At 40.6% G+C, this 25270-nt stretch overlaps 1 long non-coding RNA gene across 2 annotated transcripts in view; it reads right to left on the bottom strand.

The window, feature by feature from the left end:
- Positions 1–432: 432 nt before the first annotated feature.
- Positions 433–25270, bottom strand: part of LOC147573397 (uncharacterized) — a 28325-nt gene continuing 3487 nt past the window's right edge. Inside the window, exons 2-3 of one of the 2 annotated variants that reach the window (XR_015244716.1) lie at positions 11859–12165; positions 433–2568 (exon numbers count right to left, since the gene is read on the bottom strand). This is a non-coding gene — a long non-coding RNA (uncharacterized LOC147573397). The remainder of the gene's footprint in view (positions 2569–11858; positions 12166–25270) is intronic. The other variant, XR_015244717.1, reaches the window with a different exon arrangement.

Genomic DNA, 25270 nt, shown 5'->3' with positions numbered 1-25270 from the left:
AAGCTACTCATCTGTAGCCATCTAAATCAGCAGAGGGCTGTGCTTCGAGGATATTAGTATTACTCATGACAGTTGTCTTCTCTCTCAATTTGGCCAAGAAGGAAGTCCTGTGGTCACTCAGTGACTCCGTTTAGCACTAACTGGCATTCTGGTTTCTAGTTCATTGCTTAGCTCACTAAATTGGCATTAAAACTGCCAAGATAAACAAATAAATAAGCCTATACTCTTTTTTACATGAAAATGATACACGTACTGCTGTCTTTGCCAATTTTTTCCATATCAATAAATTCAAATCATTATTTTAAAAAACAGGCCAAGATAGACCCTTGGATCATCCAGGTGTATTCAAGGATAGCCATTTTCTCCCAGATCAAGACACATTCTCAGAGAGCCAGTGTTTCAGACAAAATTGAAAGAGCAGACACAGGTAGATGCAAGCAAAAAGAATTTTTTGGTTACCAGCCATTAACATGATTACATAGTACAAAGGTGTGTCTGATTTTTAAAAAAACACAGGATGTTCTGATCGGTGAGACACAGGTGATTTCCTGGTTTGATGCTGCAGTCCCAAAAGAGTGGGTCATATCTCTGCTGTATCCTCTTCTAGAACTCCAAGCAATCTTCATTTCTCTGGTTGTACATATTGACAGTAGGAAGCTCCATAGAGACAGTTTTACAGGAATGTTAGTGATAAGTAAACTAACATAGTTTTTGGATTTAAGACACTAAAATAACCAAAAGTTACCTCATTTCTCCAGAAATCTGTATTATTGTCTGGAATCTGTATCATTCTCTATGTAAGTTATTTATAGTAAGTAAACCCAGGGTCTTATTCACTGTAGCTGGCTCAAAACATAATTCTTGAATGAAATTTCAAAAAGATACCTCTAACTGGGAGACTCTCCTTGCTAATATTTTTGCTCTCAATTCCTCATTTCTACTCCAGTTTTGCCTATTTATTACCTGTTTTCAGTCTCTCTCATCTGAAAGTCCTTCATTTTCTTTTACCAAGTTTGTTTGTTTAATTTCCATGGGGTTTTAAGAAGTGATGAAGTGAAAGGATTTTTTTTTCATTAAAAAAATTTCTTTCCTGCCCCATGAAAGGAAAAATTTTAAACTAGTTGAGACATTTGGGAACTGAAAAGTTATACTTCAGTCTGTTTTGTCTACCTCTTCTCTTTCCTTGGATTCCCAATGAATTTCTTTGATGTGTGTAGATTGAATTTGTGTGATGGGAGAGTTTGAGCTACTCTTTGGAAGGAAAACAAGTGACCACAAAACCCTGCTAAGCTAGTTATTCTTCTCCCTAAGCAGGCAGGAGTTTCAAACCAGCTCTGTCAGTGTTGCTTAGTTCCTCATTGTTGATTTTTCTAGACCTATAGTATGGCAGGGGAAGTTTAGACAACTATCCCAACTCTTTTTTGACATTAAGGGATCAAACCAGAGAGAAGTGCTGGCAGTTTAGGAAACCGCGTGTGTCATCACAAGAAAAATAGATGGTTTTCATACTGTCCTGTGTTTTTGCTTGTATGGCTCAGCATGCAAGGGTGCCATTTTGGGAAATAACTTTATCTTTGGATGCCAATGGCAGAAACAACAATTCATCTCAAGTATATGTTGAAATTATAGAAATACTTAGCAGATTTGGCTTTCCCTAGAAATGTGTTGGTGCCTGGTATTAGATTATTTTTCAGAAGTTTTCTAGATGTCCAAATGTAGAAATGTGCAGTTTTCAAGCTTCTGTTTTATCTATTTCTCTGAACAATTCTGTGTCCTTATTTCTACATGCTTTTATTTTTATTTCTTTTTAATTTTTTTAATGTTTATTTATTTTTGAGAGCGAGACAGCACGAGCAGGGACAGGGCAGAGACAGAGGGAGGCACAGAATCCGAAGCAGGCTCCAGGCTGTGAGGTGTCAGCAGTCTGACGCTGGGTTTGACAAACCCACAAACCGTGAGATCATGACCTGAAGTCGGACACTTAACCGACTGAGCCACCCAGGCGCCCCTCCATATGATTTTCATGTTATGTGCTTTCTCCTGATTCCAATGGGGGATCCCCTTTTCATATTCATTAATGTTTTATTTTCAAGGAGGTCTTGGAATTTCTCCATAAGTGACTAATATATCCTTTGGGAAGGGGAATCCTGATCTGTTGTCTACTTCCTCAGACACTTGCCAAAGGCTTTCATTTTTGTCAGAAACTTCCTGAAGAACTCTGAAAAGTTGCAGTCAGAACATAGATTGGAATAAACTGAAGGAAACCTAACTAACCCTTACTTGAATTGCAAGAATCGTATCTGGGGAATTGGGCCACAGAGAAGCAAGTACATTTAGGCCACTGCCAAACAGCCAGAAATTCCTTACAGGGGCCTATTGAATGCATAAAGTAAATGTCGAAAAACTAATGCCCCCATGACATTGATAACTCTTTCTCTGCAAAACTGGCTCAGCAAGGTGATTTGCAAGCTGCCTGCAGTGCCTCCTGGTGAAATCATGTTCATCTCTGCCTTCAAAGCTGATCGCCTTCAGGTCAACTTGCAACTGGCTGTCAATTGCCTAAAACTCCTGGAAAAAAAGAAAAGTGAGTAAATACTCTAGACAGCACAGTAAGCGGCCTGTCATCACTGAGCACTACCTTCCCACACCCCATATATCTCCTAAGACATTACTTAGCAATTTTAGAATTCAAAGGAATGTTTCTGACTTGTGGAAATGATTATTATAGTGCTCAAATTATTTAAAAGTTTGGGGCACCTAGATGGCCCAGTTGGTTAAGTGTCCTGACTCTTGGTTTTGGCTCAGGTCATGATCTCTCTCTCAAGCCCCACATCAGGCTCTGCGCTAATGGCACTGAACCTGCTTGAGATTCTCTCCTTCTCTCTCTGCCCCTCCCCCACTCATGCTCCCATTCTCTCTCTCAAAATAAATAAACTTAAAAAAAATCACTTCAGGGGTGCCTGGGTAGCTCAGTTGGTTAAGCGGCCAACTTCAGCTCAGGTCATGATCTCACTCTGAGTTAGAGCTCTATGTCGGGCTCTGTGCTGACAGCTCCGAGTCTGGAGCCTGCTTGGAATTCTGTGTCTCCCTCTCTCTCTGCCCCTCCCCTGCTCATGCTCTGTCTCTCTCTGTCTCAAAAATAAACACTTAAAAAAATTTAAATCATGTAAAAGTTTCCAAAGACTATTCTGTATCTTGATTGTATCAATATCAGTATTTTGGGGGGTGCCTGCATGGCTCAGTTGGTTAAGGGACCAACTTCAGTTCAGGTCATGATCTCACAGTCTGTGGGTTCAAGCCCCACGTCAGGCTCTGTGCCGACCGCTCAGAGCCTGGAGCCTGCTTCAGATTCTGTGTCTCCCTATCTGCCCCTCCCCAGCTCGTGCTCTATCCCTCTCAATAATAAATGAACATTAAAAAATTTTTTTTAAATATCAGTATTTTGGTTGTGCAAAATGTTATCACCACCAGAAACGGAGTAAAAATTACTCTGGATCTCTCTGTATTGCTTCTTACAAACTGCATATGAATGTACAATTATCCCAAAATAAGAAGTATAATTTAAAAAGAAGTTTCCAAAGATTTAAAATGTAAAACAATGTCCAGATTACTGGACTTTTCTTCACCATAGCAGAGAACTTTATCTAGTCAAGCCTCTTCAAATGTGCAATAGCTATTAAGTCTGAGCTGCTGGACACATTTTTCTGGAAGGGCTTCCTTACCTTTTTTTAAACACACCAAAAAGAAAAGAAAAGAAAAAAAGAAAAGAAAAGAAAAGAAAAGAAAAGAAAAGAAAAGAGCTATTTCTTCTGTCAGGTGACGACTCAAGTAGAATTACACCCATGAGTGGAGGTAGAGCTGACAAGTTTTGTCTTCTTTCTTTAAATCCAACTTATTTTCTGTTGCCTTTTGCTCTTTCCTCATTTCAGTGAGTCACATGAGCCATTAACCCCTCAATAAACTGAAAAACCAATGATCTCTGATTATGAGGGGGATTCAGGTAAAATAAGTATTGTGTGTGCATACAGTTTTCTGAGTGCTCCATAAATAGCACTACTTACTCGAATTACTATAATCTATTGGTGGAGAGGCAGCTGTTACTCAAACTTCCAGATAGATTTTTGGGCATTCATTAGATAACAGGGGCCTAAGAAAAATGCACAAATGAAATTTAGGCAAACTCAATGGTACCCATCATTTTTACCATGAAAATGACGATGATTGATGGTGTACACAGAACTTGTGAATTTTATTTATTTTTTTAAATTTGTTTTTTTTAATTTTTAAATTTATTTATTTATTTTGAGGGAGAGGGAGAGAGAGAGAGAAAGAGGGAAAGAGAAACCCAAGCAGGTGCTGTATTGTCAGCCCAGAACCCAATGCGGGGCTCAGTCCCAGGAACCATCATATCATGACCTGAGCTGAAATCAAGAGTCACATACTTAGCTGGCTGAGCCACTCAGGCATCCCATGTAATTACACTTTCTTTTTAATTTTTATTTAATTTATTTTTAAAATTTACATTCAAGTTAGTTAGCATTTAGTGCAACAGTGATTTCAGGAGTAGATTCCTTAGTGCCCCTTACCCATTTAGCCCACCCCCCCTCCCACATCCGCTCTAGTAACCCTCTGTTTGTTCTCCATATTTAAGAGTCTCTTATGTTTTGTCCCCCTCCCCGTTATATTATTTTTGCTTCCCTTCCCTTATGTTCATCTGTTCTGTGTCTTAAAGTCCTCATATGATATTTGTCTTTCTCTAATTTTGCTTAGCATAATACCCTCTAGTTCCATCCATGTAGTTGCAAATGGCAAGATTTCATTATTTTTGATTATCTAGTAATACTCCATTGTATATGTATACCACATCTTCTTTATCCATTCATCCATCAACGGACATTTGGGCTGTTTCCATACTTTGGCTATCGTTGATAGCGCTGCTATAAACATTGGGGTGCATGTGCCCCTTCAAAACAGCATACCTGTATCCCTTGGATAAATACCTAGTAGTACAATTGCTGGGTCATAGGGTAGTTTTATTTTTAATTTTTTTGAGGAACCTCCATACTGTTTTCCAGAGTGGCTGCACCAGCTTGCATTCCCACCAGCAATGCAAAAGAGATCCTCTCTCTCCGCATCCTCACCAACATCTGTGGTTGCCTGAGTTGTTAACGTTAGCCATTCTGACAGGTGTGAGGTGGTATCTCGTGGTGGTTTTGATTTGTATTTCCCTGATAATGAGTGATGTTGAGCATTGTTTCATGTGTCGGTTGGCCATCTGGATGTCTTCTTTGGATAAGTGTCTATTCATGTCTTTTGCCCATTTCTTCACTGGATTATTTGTTTTAGGTGTTGAGTTTGATAAGTTCTTTATAGATGTTGGATACTAACCCTGGCCATCTGGATGTTTTCTTTAGAGAAGTGTCTATTCATGTATTTTGCCCATTTATTCACTGGATTATTTGTTTTTTTAGGTGTTGAGTTTGGTAAGTTCTTTATAGATTTTGGATCTTTATCTGATAAGTCGTTTGCAAATATCTTCTCCCATTCTGTTGGTTGCCTTTTAGTTTTGCTGATTGTTTCCTTTGCTGTGCAGAAGATTTTATTTTGATGAGGTCCCAATAGTTCATTTTTGCTTTTGTCTCCCTTGCCTCAGGAAACATGTTGAGTAAAAAGTTGCTATGGCCAAGGTCAAAGAGGTTTTTGCCTGCTTTCTCCTCAAGGATTTTGATGGCTTCCTGTCTTACATTTAGGTTTTTCATCCATTTTGAATTTATTTTTGTGTATGGTGTAAGAAAGTGGTCCAGGTTCACTTTTCTGCAAGTCACTGTCAAGTTTTCCCAGCACTACTTGCTGAAGAGACTGTCTTTATTCCATTGAACATTGTTTCCTGCTTTGTCAAAGATTAGTTGGGCATATGTTTGTGGGTCCATTTCTGGGTTCTCTATTCTGTTCCATCTATCTGAGTGTCTGTTCTTGTGCCAGCACCATACTGTCTTGATGATTACAGCTTTGTAATACAGCTTGAAGTTTGTATTTTTAAAAATTTGTTCTTATGTTTATTTATTTTTGAAAAAGAGACAGAGCACAAGTGGAGGAGGGCCACAGAGAGACAGACACACAGAATCTGAAGCAGGATCCAGGCTCTGAGCTGTCAGCACAGAGCCCACTGTGGGGTTTGAACTCATGAACTGTAAGATCATGACCTGAGCCAAAGTCAGATGCTCAACCGACTGAGCCATCCAGGCGCCCTGAGCTTGTGAATTTTAAACTGCATGCTCACATGTCCTTTTATTAGATCCTGGCAATCCAGTGACACATATTATTATCCAGATAAATTATATCTTCTTTTAACAAATTTAATTTAAACTTGGGAGTGCCTGAGTGATTTGAGGTATATAAAGCAAATTAGCCCTCCTTAACTAAACTTATTCCTCTTTAAAGGGAGATAATGATCTTGGTTTTCTATCATTCCAGGGATCTATTTGTAACACAAACTATAACCTGGGCACACAATAAATGTTTCCTAATATTAGTAATGGTGTAACAACAGTTCAGTATTTATCTGAAACAAGTCCAATTCCACTATAATTTCTTTTCCCTGTGATGTCTAGAACAGAGAACATTTTCCTCCTTTGTACTCGGCTAAGCAACCTTTCAAGCACTGAGATTTGTGTTTATTTCAGATTTAAATGTAGTCTCATGTCAAGATTTGCTTGCAGAGAGTAACTCTGTCTTTTCGTGATTAGGAGGTGAGTATAACTCAGTGAACAGACAGGTTACATAATTTAGGGGCTCAGGTTTTCCTGACTTGTGAAAAGTCTGTTTCCCCAGGCTCAGTCATCAGTTGATAATACAAGGTGGTAAGACTTATCTCGGTGGATTGGCCTGGGACAGGCTACATTTGTTACATCCCCAGCATTACTCTACTTGTTCATTTTATTGGCATAATATGGTGAGAAAGCATAGGCGCTTACAGTCTGAAGATTTGGCCATGTTCTAATTCAACCAGTTACTCTTAATCGTGTGACCATGGGCAAGCCATTTAACCTCTTAGAATCTCAATTTTCTCAACTGTAAAATGCAAATAACATCTCACACAGGTGTTATAGGATAAAATGAAACACCCACACCCATAAGTGGTGGGGGGGAGGGAGAGAGACAGAGAGAGGGAGGAAGAATATTAAACAGGCTTCATGCCCAGTATGAAGCCTGACGTGGCACTTGATCTCACAACCTTGAGATCACAACCTGAGCCAAAAGAGTCTGACGCTTAACCAACTGAGCCACCCAGGCACCCCTGAGAACAGTTTTTGTCTTAATATTTTATTTATTTTGGAGAGAAAGAGAGTCAGCAGGAGAGGGGCGGAGAGGGGGACAGAGGATCCCAAGCGGGCTGGGATCCTCTGTCAGTGCAGAGTCCAATGCATGGCTCAAACTCCCAAACCGTGAGATCATGACCTAAGCCAAAATCACGAGTCCATTGCTTAACCGACTGAACCACCCAGGCGCCCCAAGAACAGTTTTCTAAATGTAGAGCACTTCATGCATTCTTCTTTATTTTCTTTTTATTTTTTAAGCTTATTTATTTATTTTATTTTTTTTAATTTATTTTTTTTTTCAACGTTTATTTATTTTTGGGACAGAGAGAGACAGAGCATGAACAGGGGAGGGGCAGAGAGAGAGGGAGACACAGAATCGGAAACAGGCTCCAGGCTCCGAGCCATCAGCCCAGAGCCCGACGCGGGGCTCGAACTCACGGACCGCGAGATTGTGACCTGGCTGAAGTCGGACGCTTAACCGACTGCGCCACCCAGGCGCCCCTAAGCTTATTTATTTTGAGGGGGAGGAGGGGTAGAAAGAGGGGGAGCAAGAGAATCTCAAGCAGGCTTTGTGCTGTCAGTGTCAGGCTGCAGGGCTCCATCCCACAAACCGTGAGATCATGACCTGGGCCAAATCAACAGTCAGATGCTCAACTGGCTGAGCTACCCAGGATCCCCTATTCTTCTTTTTTTAATAATATTTTTATTACAAATATAAGAAATGTTCACTATGGGACATTTTAGAAAAGCAAGGCTAGCTGAAAGGATAAAACAAAGATCACCTGACAGAACACCCCCTAGAGCAATTCTTAACCTTCAACAGGTGTCAAAATTGGAGGGCTTGTTCAAACATAGATTTTTGGGTTCACTTTCAGAGTTTCTGATTCAGTGGGCTCCAAGAATCTGCATTTCTAACAGAATCTCAGGTGATACTGGCGTTGCTGATCTGGGGATGACACTTTGAGAACCATAGCCTAGTGCAAAACATTGATAACTTCATATGTGCACATATGGTATCTATTTTTTATTGTTTTTATAAAAAGTTTCACACTATCATGTCACCTGCCTTTTTTATTCAATAAACTTCTCTTTGTACATGCACTTTTCTTTTTTAAATTTTTTTTAAAATTTTTTTCAATGTTTTATTTTTTTGCACGAGCAGGGGAGGGGTAGAGAGAGAGAGGGAGACACAGAAGCCAAAGCAGGCTCCAGGCTTTGAGCTGTCAGCACACAGCCTGACGCAGGGCTCAAACCCAAGAACCGGGACATCGCAATCTGAGCTGAAGCCGGAGGCTCAACTAACTGAGCCACCCAGAAGCCCCCATACATGCACTTTCCTATACGTGTGCTTTGTGCTGCAGCTGAGCAGGCCCAGAGAGCCAGGAAAGAGATTGCTGACTATCTGGCTAATGGGAAAGATGAACGAGCTCGGATCCAAGTGGAACATGTTATCTGAGAAGACTACCACAGAGGATCCATAGAGATCCTGGAGCTGTATTGTGACCTTTTGCTGGCTTGGTTCAGCTTGATCCAGGCCACAAAGTAAGACCTATTGAACTTGCACATTTTTCAGGCTCAAAGGAGTGAGAAGGCATCCCCGCACCTAGTGAGGGGGAGAGTACACTCTAACTTGCTGGTACTATGCCAAAGAACTTTGTCTCTAATTTTTATAGAAGAAGTAGTGCTGTTTGAAGAGAATATGGTAGTCCAAGGAGCCATGTTTAGAACCATATGGTTGTTGGGGAACCTAGCTGGCTCAGTGGGAACAGCATGCAACTCTTGAGCTTGGGGTCTTAAGTTTGTTAGGTGTAGAGATGCCTTAAATAATTAAAGTTGTTCTTAAAAAAGAACCATATAGTTATCTTTTTTCCCCTTGAGTTTGTAGAGGAGTGGTGAAATACAGACAAAAAAAGAACCCATAATCACCAAATCTAGAGATAAGAATTTTGGTACATTTCTTTCAGTACATATATGTATTTCTTTATCTATGTGTGTATAAACACATACACACACAGTGTGGGTATATATATAGTTATATATACCTATGTGTATATACTGTAATTGTATATATTGGTATATATTGTAATTTCACTTAAAAAATTATTTAACATTAGCGGTGCCTGGGTGGCTCAGTCGGTTGAGCACCTGAGTCTTGATTTTGGCTCAGATCATCATCTTGGAGTTTGTGGAATTGAGCCCCATGTCAGGCTCCATGCTGACGGTGATGAGCCTGCTTGGGATTCTCTCTCTCTCCCTCTCTCCCTGCCCCTCCCCTATTTGCACTGTCTTTGTCTCTCTCAAAATAAATCAACTTAAAAAAAAGAATTATTTGATAATATATTTCGAACATTGTCCATGGACTATCTTTGAAGTAGGGAAAAGATGGAAACATAAAGCTCTGTGTTGCATAACTTTGTGTTCTTCTTAGGGAACTGGATTCTGGTCTGACCTAATCTGTATCTACACTAATCTGGGCAACTCCTCGCCTCCAGTCAGAGGTGCCTGAGTTGAAGATAGTAAGTTTGATAAGTTTTCACTGCCTGTGCCACAACTGTAGGTGAGAGTATCACTCTTGCTACTTGTTTAGAATTGTAGGATTACTTAGAGGAATCCTTTTTTCTCTTAAAGGACAACCATAGAAATATTTTCTGCTGTTAGTGTGTAAGTGAAAAAATACTTAAAAAAAAATGGCAATGGTAGAGGGGCACCTGGGTAGCTCAGCTGGTTAAGTGTCCGACTTTAGCTAAGGTCATGATCTCACAGTTCGTGGGTTCAAGCCCCACGTCAGGGTCTGTGCTGACAGCTCAGAGCCTGGAGTCTGCTTCAGATTCTGTGTCTTCCTCTCTCTCTGACCCTCCCCTGCTCACATTCTGTCTCTCAAAAATAAATGAACATTAAAAAAAATTCTTTTTAAATGCCAATGGTAGAAAAAAATAATAAACCTTACCTAAAAAAATAAAGCAAAATTTGACAGTGGATTTCTTTCGTGTGGAGACAGGAGTCATAATTTATAAGGTATTTAGAGGGGCGCCTGGGTGGCGCAGTCGGTTAAGCGTCCGACTTCAGCCAGGTCACAATCTCACGGTCCGTGAGTTCGAGCCCCGCGTCAGGCTCTGGGCTGATGGCTCAGAGCCTGGAGCCTGCTTCCTGCTTCCGATTCTGTGTCTCCCTCTCTCTCTGCCCCTCCCCCCTTCATGCTCTGTCTCTCTCTGTCCCAAAAATAAATAAACGTTGCAAAAAAAAAATTTATATAAGGTATTTAGAATTAGAAGTTTTAAGTTTCACATTTATCAGATACTTAAGAACAAAACACTTGTTCTGTTGCTATTGCTGTTGTTTTGATGCTAATAGAATGTAATTCCAATGAGATAAGATGAAAGTGATTTTTGCTCTTTTCGTGGTTCTTCATCTTCAAATTTGCCATAACTTGATGGATTTCACCTTTATTTTTTTCTTGGCGATGGTTTGCTTCAGGTATCTAATCAGCTGTGTGCAAAGTACAGCCAAGAATATGCTCAACTGTGTCGAACCAATGAGATCGGAACTGTCACCTCTCAGGTAGACACATTTCCAGAGACACACATTTTTCTAAGCCAAGAAATACAGGAAAAGCAAATATAAACAAACTCAGAATGCATAATTTTGTGCAGACTGAAAGATGTTTAGAAATAAGTCTTGGGGCACCTGGGAGGCTTAGTCAGTTAAGCGTCCCAACTCTTGGTTTCAGCTCAGGTGATGATCTCACAGTTTCCTGGGGTTGAGCCCTGTGTCAGGCTCTGAGCTGGCAGTGCAGAGCCTGTTTGGGATTCCCTCTCTCTCTCTGTCTCTCTCTCTCTCTCTTCTCTGCCCCTCCCCCACTTGCACTGTCTCTGTGTCTCTAAAAAATAAACATTAAAACTTTTAAAAATATTTATTTATTTTTGAGAGAGAGAGACAGAGAGGGAGAGAGAACAAGCAGGGGAGGGTCAGAGAGAGAGGGAAAAAGAGAATCCCACACTCACAGTGTGGAGCCTAATGTGGGGCTCAAACCCACGAACCATGAGATCATAACCCAAGCTGAAACCAAAAGTCAGACACTTAACCAACTGAGCCACCCAAACACGTTGGAGGCAGAATAACCTGTTTAAACATTTTGGACTAGGGAACTCAGATCTTTATAAAAAAGCTAGTGTCAAGCAATCTGAGATTATTTCTTTACGAAGAAAGCATACATTTTCCTAAATGTAACTGGCCTAGTAATATGAAAGAAGTTTATAAATTTAGAAGCTTCAACTTTTTTTTTTTTTTTTTAATTTTTTTTTTCAACGTTTTTTTTTTATTTATTTTTGGGACAGAGAGAGACAGAGCATGAACGGGGGAGGGGCAGAGAGAGAGGGAGACACAGAATCGGAAACAGGCTCCAGGCTCTGAGCCATCAGCCCAGAGCCCGACGCGGGGCTCGAACTCACGGACCGCGAGATCGTGACCTGGCTGAAGTCGGACGCTTAACCGACTGCGCCACCCAGGCGCCCCAGAAGCTTCAACTTTTGAACATCTTACATCATGACCACACAGTATAATTCAGGACTGACATTCAGCTGAGACACAGAGATCTAGCCGCAGTTTGTTTCAGGCTGGTGGTGTTTCAGAGTTGTTTCAGGGTGTCCATTCTGACTGGATGGTGCCTTGCTGTACTGGTTGCTGAGTGTGTTGAATATCGCCTTTGACATAATTCAAATACTTCCAAAATCAGAACTTTCAATTTAAAGTATTTTTTCTTAGGTTTATTTTCTTCCTCTTATTTTCAAAGATTGAGATTCTTTCTCCCCAGGATCGGGCTGTCTTTATGATATAAGCAGGGCACCTCCTAAATTAAAAAAAAAAAGTTTTTAATTGTACTTTAACAGAACAGATACTAGAAAAATAAAGGACAGTGATTTCGAGGTGAAAGACCACCTCAACTCTTTTTGTTTCTGAGTTTGTGGATATGTGTGTGACCAAATTCTGTTATGTTCTTTATCTTGCAGCTAATGTGTAAAATTAAATGTGACTACTCTACCCCAGGTTGTAGTAGAATAGTACCTGACAGAAATTGCTAAGAACTATAATGTGCCATATAAATCCACGGCAACCATTACAGTGAATACTTTCAAGAACAAAGAATGGACTTAAAGCTGAGATTTTTATTGTGCACCAGAAGATCTGTTTTCTGGGGCGCCTGGGTGGCGCAGTCGGTTAAGCGTCCGACTTCAGCCAGGTCACGATCTCGCGGTCCGTGAGTTCGAGCCCCGCGTCGGGCTCTGGGCTGATGGCTCAGAGCCTGGAGCCTGTTTCCGATTCTGTGTCTCCCTCTCTCTCTGCCCCTCCCCCGTTCATGCTCTGTCTCTCTCTGTCCCCAAAATAAATAAACGTTGAAAAAAAAAAAAAAATTAAAAAAAAAAAAAAAAAAAAAAAGAAGATCTGTTTTCTACTTAGGAATGTGGCTTCTAGAGTAGCTCTGCCAGGATTGTAAAGCAGGTGACATTTGCACCTTTTCTCCACCCACATACTTTTCCTAACAGAGCTTGCCTTCTGCTGTCACATGACCCTTATAAGTTGGTAACAATAGAGTAGAAAACAAGGATGAAGATACCTTAAGTATTATACTTACAAGTGTGTTAAAAACAAACACCCATGGCACAAAAACAGACACACAGACCAATGGAATAGAATAGAAACCCCAGAACTAGACCCACAAACGTATGGCCAACTAATCTTTGACAAAGCAGGAAAGAACATCCAATGGAAAAAAGACAGTCTCTTTAACAAATGATGCTGGGAGAACTGGACAGCAACATGCAGAAGATTGAAACTAGACCACTTTCTCACACCATTCACAAAAAAACTCAAAATGGATAAAGGACCTGAATGTGAGACAGGAAACCATCAAAACCCTAGAGGAGAAAGCAGGAAAAGACCTCTTTGACCTCAGCCATAGCAATCTCTTACTCGACACATCCCCAAAGGCAAGGGAATTAAAAGCAAAAGTGAATTACTGGGACCTTATGAAGATAAAAAGCTTCTGCACAGCAAAGGAAACAACCAACAAAACTAAAAGACAACCAACGGAACGGGAAAAGATATTTGCAAGTGACATATCGGACACACTCAGGTATCACCTCACACCAGTCAGAGTGGCCAAAATGAACAAATCAGGAGACTATAGATGCTGGAGAGGATGTGGAGAAACGGGAACCCTCTTGCACTGTTGGTAGGAATGCAAATTGGTGCAGCCGCTCTGGAAAACAGTGTGGAGGTTCCTCAGAAAATTAAAAATAGACCTACCCTATGACCCAGCAATAGCACTGCTAGGAATTTACCCAAGGGATACAGGAGTACTGATGCATAGGGGCACTTGGACCCCAATGTTTATAGCAGCACTCTCAACAATAGCCAAATTACGGAAAGAGCCTAAATGTCCATCAACTGATGAATGGATAAAGAAATTGTGGTTTATATACACAATGGAGTACTACGTGGCAATGAGAAAGAATGAAATATGGCCCTTTGTAGCAACGTGGATGGAACTGGAAAGTGTGATGCTAAGTGAAATAAGCCATACAGAGAAAGACAGATACCATATGTTTTCACTCTTATGTGGATCCTGAGAAACTTAACAGAAACCCATGGGAGAGGGGAAGGAAAAAAAAAAGAGGTTATAGTGGGAGAGAACCAAAGCATAAGAGACTCTTAAAACCTGAGAACAAACTGAGGGTTGATGGGGGGTGGGAGGGAGGGGAGGGTGGGTGATGGGTACTGAGGAGGGCACCTTTTGGGATGAGCACTGGGTGTTGTATGGAAACCAATTTGACAATAAATTTCATATATTGGAAAAAAAAACACCCAAACACATGTGCGCACGCACACACACACACGGAAGTGTGTAAAGCTTTTTTACTTCTTAAGATCTCAATTTTATAGTGTAGTATAAGGCACTATATTTTGGTGTTAAGAGTATGAGTTCAGTAGTGAAATGACCCATATTCAGATCCTAGATTCACCATTTATTAACCATGAGACCTCAGGCAAGTGACTCACCCTTTCAAAGACTCAGTTCTCTGGACTTTAAGAAGGGGGATAATAAGAGTTAATAGTTATTACCAAATCTCATAATTTGTTGAGATGATTAAACATGCTAATATGAATAAAGAAGTTAAATGCAATGTCTGGCACTTAGCCAATGTAATCAAGTTTTGCTTTCTATCACCATCATCATCATCATCATCATCATCATCATCATCATCATCAACATCACTCAAGGTAGTCTAAGCTTCTAAAAGGTGGTCATGGAGGGTTTTAGGACAAGAGGGATTTCCCCTAATGCCTTTGAATTGCTGAAGAGGCATGTACCAAGTCGGGTAGTGTTAAGGGGCACACTTTTCTGAGGTTTTGCTGATTGTTTCCTGCTAGGACTCTTATACTCCTTTTTTTCCCCCTCTTCCAAAGAGTTACATGGTTTGTTGAAAAAGGACATATTGTAAAAACTTAGACAATACAGAAAAGAACTTTGAAGAAGTAAAAGCCACATGAAATACCACTAGAGATGTGCCCAAGGGCTCACTCTCTAGACTTTTTCCCTTTCTTCTCTATTCTTTAGGTGATTTCATCCTATGTCATGGTTTTCAATCCCATGTTTATGGTGAAGACTTCCATATCTCCATCACTAGCTAAGAGCTCTAGGTTGATACGAACTCCAGACTGATAAATCCATCCACTTTCTTGACATCTTCACGTGGATGTTTCAGAGGCATCTCAAACTTAACATGTCGAAAAGTGCTCTCATCCCTTTCATGGACCTACTCCTTCTTACAGTTCATGGCAATTCTATGCTAGGGCAAAATCTTGATTCTTCCTTGACTCTACCCCTTCTCTCAACCCCTACCTAGCCCCCAACCAATTTTCAGCAAATCTTGGTCACTCTACCTTCTAAATATATCCAGAATTCTGCCACTTCTCACCACCTCCATTGACGGTACTTTGATCTAACCTAATCTCTTGCCTGAATGACTGCAATAGCCTCTTAACTGGTTTTCCTGCTTCTACTCCTCTTCCCCATTAATTGATCCAATATAATAGTCAGAGATCTGGTTAATACCTAAGTCAGATCACGTTACTCCTCTTCTTTTAAACCCTTACAATGTCTTTTTAATTCACTTACGAGTAACAGGCAGCAACTTTCCTGTGATGAAGGAGGAAATGCACTCTCATCTCTTCTGTCTGGCCTCATTGTCTCTACTCTTCCCCTTATTTACTCTGCCTCAGACACACTGGCCTCTTAGTGCATCTTCAAGCACACATACTGGTTCCCACCTCAGAACCTTTGTACTTCCAGTACTCTGTGTTCTTTAGCTATCTTCCCCGTCCTTCCCTCACTTCCTTCAGGTCTGTACTTGTGTGTTCTCTGTGAGTCACTTCTCAGCTATTGTCTCCAAAATGTCAACCTCTTCCCTCTTCTCTGCTTTATGTTTTTTCTCTATTGCTCTTAACTCTAACATACTATATAGCTCACTTAGTGATTTTGTTTATTATCTATTTCTTCCACTGGAATATCAGTTGTATGAGGACAGGGACTTTTATCTGTTTCGTCCACTGTAGCATCCCTAGCACTGTCAATAGATTTTTTGTCAAAAGAATGAATAAATTCAGAGTTTACCACTGCTCAAGTTTGATAAATGTTCTTGTAGACCTACCTATGCATGTTTATGTGCAGTTCCTAATCATTGATGTACTACAATGTCTGACCACATAGGCACTCAAAATATAGTCTTTGAAAGAGAGAGAAAGAAGTTGGTATGGGCCAGAAGCTTGAAGGTTGCTTTATCTGTCATCAACTTAACTTACATTAAAGTATGAACTTCATGAGGGCAGGAACCATGTCTCCTTGCTCACCATTTCCTCCCCTGTGCTTCTAAGAATGTTTGGCATCTAGTAGGTACGTGATAAACAAATGTGTGATAAGTTGAGAACACAATGTGACTCTTACCCTCTTGCCTTAGGTGGAAGCCCTGACAGACCTGGTCAGTATTGGATTTACTGAGGATGTTAAGAAAGGTGCTGTTGACAGAGCAGGTGGAACTTTAGCAGGAACTGGTGATCCACTTGAGGCATCACCAATATCTGCACTGGGACCCTTTCCTGTGGGACCCCCAGCCTCTTGTTTTTTATCCCTTCCTCCTGAAAGACAGGTCAGTACAGAGAGGGAAACTGATTCTGGGATGGGACTACCAGTAGTGTTAAAATATATTTCTACATGGGCCTTTTGAATGGTAGAAAAATCTTAGTGATGTTTTTTAAGGCTAGGGGGCATATTTGCAGTCATTTAGCTTACATTTGATTTTTTTTTTAAATGTTTATTTACTTTTGAGAGAGAGAGAGAGAGAGAGACCGAGCATGAGCAGGGGAGGGGCAGAGAGAGAGAGTGAGACACAGAATCTGAAGCTGGCTCCAGGCTCTGAGCTGTGGGCACACAGCCCAATGTAGGGCTCAAACTCACGAATTATGAGATCATGACCTCAGCCAAAGTCGGACACTTAAGAGGTTTAAGAGACTGAGCCACGCAGGCTCCCCAATTGATGTGTTTTTATGCTGAACTCATGAGAAAATAGGCCTGTAGTCTTTTATCAATCTCTTGACAATACCACAATATGGACTGCAAGGAACATTTTTATGAGCTGGACAAATTTGAAAGTCTTTCATGTACAATGATTTAGACACATATTTCAATATTGAATTTATATGTAGGGGAAACAGTTGTCTTCTCTTGTTGAAAATAGTATAAAGATCTCAAAACTTTGTAGACATAAATCTAGAGAAGTCAAATAAGTAAAAGCTAAAGAGCCATAGACATTAATTCTCTTTACTCTGTTCCTTCAGTATGAATAAAGAGAAATGGTCTTATTCTTTTAAACTTGCAAGATATTTCTGACCCCATGAAACACTTTTTTAAATTTTTAATGTTTATTTATTTTTGAGAGAGAGAGAGAGAGAGTATACAAGTGGGGGAGGGGCAGAGAGAGAGAGAAAGAGAGAGAATCCAAAGCAGGCTCCAGGTTCTGAGCTGTCAGTGCAGACTCCGAAGCGGGGCTCGAACCCACAAGCTGTGAGATCATGACCTGAGCTGAAGTTGGACACTCAATCAACTGAGCCACCCAGGTGCCCCTATAAAACTCTTTTTTTAAGATTTTATATTTCAGACATAATTTAACTCTGATTTTCTTTGTTGAAATTATTTATCTGAATGACACCTTGTGAATTGCTCAGCTTCCAGTCTTGGAATGCAAGTCCTCTGATTTAAAATAAGAAAGAATTGAGGTGCCTGGGTGGCTCACTCAGTTAAGCATCTCACTCTTGATTTTAGCTCAGGTCATGATACCAAGGTTTGTGGGATTCAGACGCATGTTGGGCTCCACATTGACAGCACAAAGCCTACTTGGGATTCTTTTTCTCCCTATCTTTCTCTGTCCCACCCCTGCTCGTGCGCATGTACTCTTAAATAAATAAACTTAAAAAAAAAAAAAAGAAAGAAAGAAACAGACTCTTAAATATAGAGAAAAAAACTGATGGTTACCAGAGGGGAGGGAGGTGTGGTATGGGTTAAATAGGTGATGGGGGTTAAGGAGTACACTTGTCGTGATGAGTATCTGGTGATATATGGACTTGATGAATCACTACATTGTACACCTGAAACTAATATATCACTGTATATTAACTGGAATTAAAATAAAAACTTAAAAAAAGAAAACAAAGAAAACTTTATTATGGAAACTTTAAACATATTGAAAATTAGAGGTAATAATATAATGAACTTCCATATACCCATCACTTGGTTTTAACAGTTATCAACTTTCTGCTTCTCTTCTTTTCTCTCTTCCTGACACTTTTATTTGGGGGGGGGGGGGAGAAGGAATTTATCTTTTATTTTTATTTTTTAAAAGTTTATTTATTTATTTTGAGAGAGACAAAGAGAGCACAAGTGGAGAAGGGGCAGAGAGAGAGAGAGAGAGAGACAGAGAATCCCAAGCAGGCTCTGCACTGATAGCACGGAGCCCTGGAGCCCCTGACTAAGGGCTAAGGGCTTGAACTCACAAAACCATGAGATCATGACCTGAGCTGAAACCAAGAGTCAGACGCTTAACCAATTGTGCCACCCAGGCACCCCTGTGGGGAAGGAGGAATTTAGAGCAAATCTCAGACATCATATAATTTCACCTGTAAATATTTCTGTAAATATCTCTAACACATACCTTTTGTTTTTATAATATAAAAAAATGCCATGCCATTATGATGCTCAGTACAATGAAAAATAATTTCTTACTATAATATAATACTCAATCCACATTAGATTTTGCTAATTGCTAGGGTGCCTGAGCGGCTCAGTCGGTTAATTGTCCAACTTTGGCTCAGGTCATAATCTCACGTTCTTGAGTTCAGGCCCCACATCGGGCTCTCTGCTGTCAGCACAAAGCCTGCTTCCAATCCTCTGTCCTCCCTCTCTCTCTGCCCCTCCCCCACTGGTTGTCTCTCTAAATAAATAAACTTTGAAAAATTTTGCTGATTATCTCAAAAATGCATTTTATACTTATTTTATTGAAATCAGGACCAAAGATCTACACATTGTATTTGGTTGATATATCTCCTAAACCTTCTCATCTCTAACACTTCCTTCTTCCTGCCTGTTGTTTTCTCCTTGCCATTTATTTCTTGGAGAAAGAGTCCTCAGACTTTATTAAACTGAATCATCTTTCACAAGTAGCATCTCCAGGCTTTAAGATTTCCTGTTTCTTGTATGTGACCACAGGTGACAAAAGCAGCAAAACTCATAGTTGCTCCTAAGGCTAATTTCCAGAAGGCATAAATAGAAACTTCACCTTCACAAGAAGGAAGCTGGACTGTGATAAGTTAATTTTATGAAATATTTATTGAAGGCTTACTGTGAACAAAATATGTGTTTGGCGCTCAGACCAATCACAACCCAGCGGTATTTTTTCTTTCAGAATGACTCCTATAAGAAGAGTGATTTGTGTCCTTCACTGTTTCCTAGTAAGTATAGGGAATGCTGGTAGAAGCTGGAACTGCTTACTACTCACTGAAGATTTTTCAATTCTTCAAAATTTTTTTTTACATTTTATTTATTTTTGATAGAGAGAGACAGAGCACAAGTGGGGAAGGGACAGAGAGAGATGGAGACACAGAATTCGAAGCAGGCTCCAGGCTCTGAGCTGTCAGCACAGAGCCCGACGCGGGGCTCGAACTCACGAATCGCAAGATCATGACCTGAGCCACAGTTGGACGCTTAACCAACTGAGCCACCCAGGCACCCCAAGATTTTTCAATTCTTATAAGACTATTCCTCCATAGGTAACAGAAGGTTATTAGTGACTTACCAGGAGTACAGTGGGTTCCTTTATAGTAGCTAACAGTTTTCAAAGTGGATATAGATCTCAGATCTTTAACACAGAAAAAGTTTTAAAACAACCATCACAGTAGATAATCATAGCACATAGTTTGAAAAACTGTGCCTTTTTTAGAAGTCCAGATTGCTTTTGAAGCAAGGGCCAACAAAATGTCACCACTACCACCATTTGCATGACGGGGGAGTTGTCTAGTTTTCCAGCCAGATTATATGCTGCCCTCTCAAAAGTAATAATAGTCTACTGCCTTTGAGGCTGGGATTTCTTTCTGGAAGGCTGTATTATTGTGACTTTTAATTATATTTATTGAAATGAACAGGTACAGGATTCAACCTCCCAACTTCTCCAAAGCCAGAATCAAGATCCAAGATGGGTTTTGATAACTTTATGCCTCCTGATTTGCCTGATGAAAAACCTCAAGCAAGCCTATCCATTGACCCTTGTGGTTCTGAGGAAGTTGATTTTGAAGATCTTAACCGGAGACTTGAAATCCTCAAGAAAACCACAAAATTCCTTGGTCTTGGATTAATTAATTGCCTGGGAATCAGGGCTCTTCAGCACAAATGTTAATGTGGCTACTTGTGTGTGAGTCTGAAGTGTTCTCATTTACAACCTCTTCCATCCCTTAAAGTCTCTGGTTCTCTGTCTGTAATAATGTATATGTGTGTCCATGCATACACATATAATTATTCCTGTCTCTGAAACTTCTATAATTCTTAGATGAAGATTCCTGACCTAAATAATTTTATTAATTATAGTCAATAAACTCTTGTTTTCTCTTGGATCCTTACTTCTCTCATAATGATCACTTTTTCCAGGGAGACAGAATGGTGTGTATTTAAATCCTACCCACTTACTAGCTATAAGACTTTTGGTAAATGGTACCTTCTGTCAGATGTGCATGGAAGTGCAAAGAAACTAGAGGAATATGTGTCTTTTTAAAAATGAGTATTTTAGGAGCACCTGGGTGGGTCAGTTGGTTAAATGTCCTATTCTTTTTTTTTTTTTAAGTTTATTTATTTTGAGAGAGAGAGAGACAAAGCACAAGTGGGCGAAGGGCAAAGAGAGAGGGGGAGAGAGAGACTCCCACACAGGCTCCATGCAATCAGCACAGAGCCCAACACAGGGATTGAACCCATGAATCACGAGATCATGACCTAAGCCAAAATCCAGAGTCTCAATCAACTGAGCTGCACAGGAGCCCATGAGTATTTTACTCTTGATCTCAGCTCAGGTCTTGATCTCAGGGTCATGGGTTCAAGCCCTATTTTGGACTCCATGCTGGGCATGAAGCCTACTTAAAAAAAAAAAAAAAGAGTATTTTAAAGAATGGGGTGCCTGGATGGCTCAGTTGGTTAAGTGTTCAACTTTGGCTCAGGTCATGATGTTGTGGTTCATGAGTTTGAGCCCCACATTGGGTTCTGTGCTGACAGCTCAGAGCCTGAAGCCTGTTTTGCATTCTGTGTCTCCCTCTCTCTCTGCCCCTCCCCTGATTGCTCTTTCTCAAAAATAAATAAACATTAAAAAATAAAATAAGTATTTTAAAGAAAGAATGCAACACAGAGTGAAGAAAAGGCATTGGCATTGTTAGGAAATCAGTGGAATCCTGTATGTCTGAGTTCTGCCACTTACTAGCTGTGAGCCTCCTTTTTCTCCTCTATAAAATGGGGACAATAATGAAAATTAAAAGAATTTATGTAAAGCCCTTTAGCACTTATTAGGTGCTCAATAAATATTAGTTTCCTTTTCAGTTTCTATTTGCTGAGTTCTAGTGGACTAAATATTAGTGATTCTATGGGATAAAGGAGAGGGTGAGAAAACAAGATGGTCAGATTATTGTTTCTTGTACAACTGGCATTTTGTTTGGTTTTCTTTTTAATAACCTTTATGTTTTAGAGCAGTTTTTGGTTCACAGCAAAATGCCAAATTAATTTTAATTACTTTTTAACTATGTGTGTGTGTGTGTGTGTGTGTGTTCGTATATTTATTTTTGAGAGAGAGAGAGCAAAAGCACGGAGGGACACAGAGAGAGGAGACACAGAACCCGAAGCGGGCTCCAGGCTCTGAGCTGTCAGCACACAGCTCGATGTGGGGCTCGAGCTCATGAACTATGAGATTATGACCTGAGCTGAAGAAGGACTGACTGAGCCACCCAGGTGCCCCAAGGCTAACTTTAAAGCAAACTGCAGAACTGCCTGATTTTAGAGGAGTAAGGATGGGGCTAGGCACATAAAACAAAACCGTGTTTGTTCAAACAAAACCTTCCTTACCATGGAAACTTCTAGGCAAATGATGGTGCTCGTATAAAGGAAATAGAATTACTTGAGTAGGAAATGAGTCAGAAGCCCTGCTGACTTTCTGGGTGCTGCATCCTTCTCTGGTGGCCACAGTTTTGTCTTCCCTAGACTAGAGAATGGCACCACTTCCTCAAGTTGGGGTTTGAGTTGGTTGCAACCTCTTATCTGGTAAGAGTTTTTACTCTAAAAGTGCCAACATAATATAGAATGATTTACAAAACCAGGATGACATAAAACATCTCCATTGGCAAACTCTGGACTGCCTTTTTTTTTCCCTTTGAATTTGTATTTATTTATTTTGGGAGAGAGAGAGAGAAAAAGTGCAAGTGGGGAAGGGGCAGAGAGAGAGGACAGAATGAGAATCCCAAGCAGGCTCTGAGCTGCCAGCACAGAGCCCAAAGTGGGGCTTGAACTCACAAACCCTAAGATCATGACCTGAGTCAAAGTCAGACGTTTAACCCACTGAGCCACCCAGGCACCCAGGACTGCCTCTTAAAAAAAATTTTTTTTTTAATATTTACTTTTGAGAGAGAGAGAGAGAGCAAGTATAAGTGGGGGATGGGCAGAGAGAGAGAGAGAGGGAACACAGAATCCGAAGCAGGCTCCAGGCTCTGAGCGATCAGCATAGAGCCGGGTGAGGGGCTTGAACCCAAACCATTAGATCATGACCTGAGCTGAATTCGGACACCTAACCAACTGAACCACCCAGATACCCCAGGACTGCCTCTTTTAAATCTCTAAATCAAAGAAGGAGCTGGGCTGAACCTTGTATCCTATGCGTTTTGATCTTTAGTTTCAAGGGGCATATAGATTTCCTAATGGTCTTGGTACAAGGCCAAAGGGTGTATGGAGTTGGCTATTAGAATTTCAATTTTACATCACTTCTAGCTCTTTTGCCACAACTGAAAGATTAATTCCTAAACTTTTCTCAAGCCAGGATAAATTGTGATTAGGCACCATGCCTAAAAGAACTGTAAAAATGCTCTTTGTGAAAACATTACATAAACAGAGGGACTAATTTCTTTCTGACTCTCAGGCTTATTTATAGACTCAGGTGATTCAAACAAGTGGAGCCACCTCCTTGACACACGTCACTGTTTCCGACAGGGCTGTATCTCCTTCCCTCTCCTTTCTCAGCTGAGATCTCTGGCATGTGGAGAAGCAGGAAGAATTCCTTGTGAAAGACGCTGACCACATTTCTGTAGGGAGAGTTTTCCCTATCTGCTGTAAAGGTCTTATGGCTTCAGCTGCTGATACTGTCATTTAAGAACCCCACTGCAACTAAGCCTCCAAAAGAGGGTTCCCTCTGATACCACGATTCCAGTTGATATGCCATGTCTTCCAAAAGACTTCTTTCTCAGCTCTGGCGCCCAATGACCTCTCATTTTTCTGCTTCTTTTGGAACTATCATTTATCTCCTGAGTGGTAATATTGATATTTCTATGTATTGGAGGATTTTTAAAAAATCTAGTTTTCTTTAATGAGATAAAGAGGGTAGGGCAGTCTCTATTGAAATGACAATAACAAGGGTGCCTGGGTGGCTCTGTCAGTTAAGCTTCTGACTTCAGCTCAGGTCATGATCTCGTGGTCTGTGAGTTCAAGCCACAAGTCAGGCTCTGTGGTGACAGCTTAGAGCCTGGAGCCTGCTTCGGATTCTTTGTCTCCCTCTCTCTCTCTGCTGCTCCCCTGATCATGTTCTGTCTCTGTCTCTCTCTCTGGAAAATAAATAAACATGAAAAAAAAATGAAATGTCTATAACAGATTCTGTGCACCCAGGACAGTGTGGTGTAGTACACTCAGGCAATATATTTATTAAATGATTATTGGGCGCCTGGGTGGCGCAGTCGGTTAAGCATCCGACTTCAGCCAGGTCACGATCTCGCGGTCCGTGAGTTCGAGCCCCGCGTCGGGCTCTGGGCTGATGGCTCAGAGCCTGGAGCCTGTTTCCAATTCTGTGTCTCCCTCTCTCTCTGCCCCTCCCTCGTTCATGCTCTGTCTCTCTCTGTCCCAAAAATAAATAAACGTTGAAAAAAAAAATTAAAAAAAAATGATTATTATATAGGCTAAAAGATATATAGTTACCCCTCACTTTTCAAAAGTTCACATTAGGCCACTTCGATTTTATGAATGACCTATATTAGTACCCGTTTTGGCCAACCAAAGGAAATTTGAAAAAAACGTTCATTTCTACCAAAAAAAAAAAAAAAAAGGGGCGCGTGGGTGGCTCAGTCAGTTAAGTGTCTGACTTCAGCTCAGGTCGTGATCTTACAGTTCGTCAGTTTGAGCCCCGCGTTGGGCTCTGTGCTGACAGCTCAGAGCCTGGAGTCTGCTTCAGATTCTATATCTCCCTCTCTCTCTGCCCCTCCCCAGCTTGTATGCTGTCTCTTTGTCCCTTTGTCTCTCTCTCTCAAAAAATAAATAAACACTAAAAAAAAAAAAATAAGGGGCACCTGGGTGGCTCAGTCAGTTAAGCGTCCGACTTCAGCTCGGGTCATGATCTCACAGTTCGTGGGTTTGAGCCCCATATTAGGATCTGTGCTAATAGCACAGAGCCTGGAGCCTGCTTCGGATTCTGTGTCTCCATCTCTCTCTGACCCTCCTCCATTTGTGCTCTGTCTCTATCAAAAATTAAACGAACATTTAAACAAATTTTAAAAATTAAACACACACACACAAACACACACAAAAGTAAAAAGTGAAAACAGCATTCAGCACTTGTTCTGCAGTAAGCTTTTACAGAGGCGGTATGCACACAGAGCAGTGATAGTGGCCAAGTTTCTTACCTGGAAACTATGCTAAAAGTAAGATAATATTTATCCTAAAGACATCTCCTATTTATTGAGCCCTTACCACGTGCCTGCCACTGTTCTAAGTACTTTAAGTGTATCGGCTCATTTGATTATTATACCAGCCTTAAGGTGCCAATGTTACTACTCTCATTAACTCCATTTTATAGACAGGTACACTGAGGTTCAGAAATCCTCAGAGATGTTTACTAATTTTCTACAGGTCATACAATAAAGGAAGAGCAGCATTTAAAAATTTTTTAAGAAGTTGATTTATTTTGAGAGAGAGAGAGCACACTCGAGCAGAGGAGGGGCAGAGAGAGATGGAGGGAGAGAGAGAGAATCTCAAGTAGGCTCTGAGCTATCAGCACAGAGCCTGATGCAGGGCTCGATTTCAGGCACCAGAAGACCACGACTTGAGCCAAAATCAAGTTGGACAT

Source organism: Puma concolor, chromosome E2, assembly GCF_028749965.1.
Source record: "Puma concolor isolate L17-30 chromosome E2, mPumCon1.1.hap2, whole genome shotgun sequence".
Classification (NCBI taxonomy): domain Eukaryota; kingdom Metazoa; phylum Chordata; class Mammalia; order Carnivora; family Felidae; genus Puma; species Puma concolor.
Note: the sequence above shows the minus strand (reverse complement) of the source record. Positions and strands in the feature narration are given on the sequence as shown.